A 1,833-nucleotide genomic window follows, 5' to 3' on the forward strand; every position below is an offset into this window, starting at 1 on the left:
AATAAAATAAATATTCAAAACCTTATTTTGGCTGAATTCCTAATCTCCAGTAAAACGTACTTATGTTTTTTGAAATTCAACTTTTGGTCATGTCATTGATTAATTTGGGTTTAGTTCGTAAGACATTATCTATTTCTTCTGCTGGATAATTCTAACAAAACAAAGTTTTAAATCATCATGAAGGCTTCGGGAAGTACGTTTAGTGGTGTTCTCTGAATCTGTTTTACTTTAATGGATTTTTCTGGTACGTAAGAAAAAAAACAACATTAGAATCCTTAACTTGAATAACACGCATGTTACCAGTGCACATTAGTATAGCGTAAAGGAATGAGTGAGAAACGAACCAGTTATTCGGTTATTATTTTCTAATTTTTTGACGTGTCACTCAAATGATGACAAACAATGATTAAATAATGTGATAGAGAGATACCAGTAAAAGATCTCAATGTAATCTCCAGGATAAGACCAGATACTATAAAAGTTTCAGATATACTCCAACGTGATTTTACTCATAAACGTCAAGCCTAATGATTGTATTTAATGATTTAATTCGTTATTTGATATTAAGCACCCAGCTCTGTCAACAAGAACACTCAGACAATCGTCGCTTCTTTATTTTTATTTGATATTCGACACTCAACGGTGAGCCCTTTGGCGGCCATCTTGAGTGCGCTATAAGAATGATTTGTTTGTTTGTTTGTTAGTCGAAACGTTTTTGGAAACCCCTGGTAATCCTATAAACAGGAACTAATTGCATTACACTAATGTCGTTTTTTTTTCCTTCAAATTTGAAGTTTTTATTAGTATTGCACTCAAGTAATATTAACGAGATTCTTAATGAAAGAGTTTTCTGGCGAAACGTTACGAGTTGATTCCCAATTAAATTAAAAATATTATATACGAGTCTTAAAAATTGTAAATACCGTAAAACAATTTAAAAAAATTGAATAACACTGTCGAAAACGAACCAGGTTTCAACATGGAGAACTCAGTTATACTGTAGACTACAGCTAAATTCTAACAGGAATAACTTACTGCAGATTACGAGCCAAGCTCTAACGGGAAGAACCGAGTAAAAATAAAAAGATTACGAACTACGTTTTAACACGGAGGCACATTGTAACATTGTGGTAAATTAATTTGCTACAGAATAACAAAAAAAACGCAATAACTTTCAAAACTTAATTGTAAAAAAAAATAAGTTCTGAGAAGATAAACATTTGAAACTTGTAAGTGGAATTAAGATACGAAGCTCGATAGAAAATATTTTACAGAATTTATTAAGGGCGAATTACTCAAAATATCTACGTGTTGCTCAATGTTAGGGTTAACTAACTTAAAAATGTGTTCACGTGGTAATAAAGGTTCTATATGTATGAAATGAAAATGCACTTGTAACCAAGTTTACTAGTTATAATATAAAGTAAGTTATCTTACCGAACACTCACGAATCCAAGCCTTAATCTCATTATTTTCACTCGAACATTAGATTAACCCAATTGGCCAAAATCAGTTTTAATAACAACCCTGAAAATGACAAACGGAATATTCTAGATACTTCCAAAAAAACAACGTAGGAATCAGTTGACAAACACCTGACCATTGGTGTAATGCCACGTATAAAGGCTAAATGTCGTCATGCATATTAAGCCTAAAGCTATAATATTCAACTTGCTGTCAAACATATTACGTCCAGCTAAATACAAAATTAAACAATGTAAGAAGAAAAAAAAATGCATAAATGATGCATTAATGCCTTTGCTAATATTAAACTTTCAATACGCGTCGTCTAGACTTTAATTGCATAACAGTTGCTAATTAATGCTGCATTAG

This window comes from Limulus polyphemus, unplaced genomic scaffold (assembly GCF_000517525.1).
Source record: "Limulus polyphemus unplaced genomic scaffold, Limulus_polyphemus-2.1.2 Scaffold4783, whole genome shotgun sequence".
In the NCBI taxonomy this organism is placed as follows: Eukaryota; Metazoa; Arthropoda; class Merostomata; order Xiphosura; family Limulidae; genus Limulus; species Limulus polyphemus.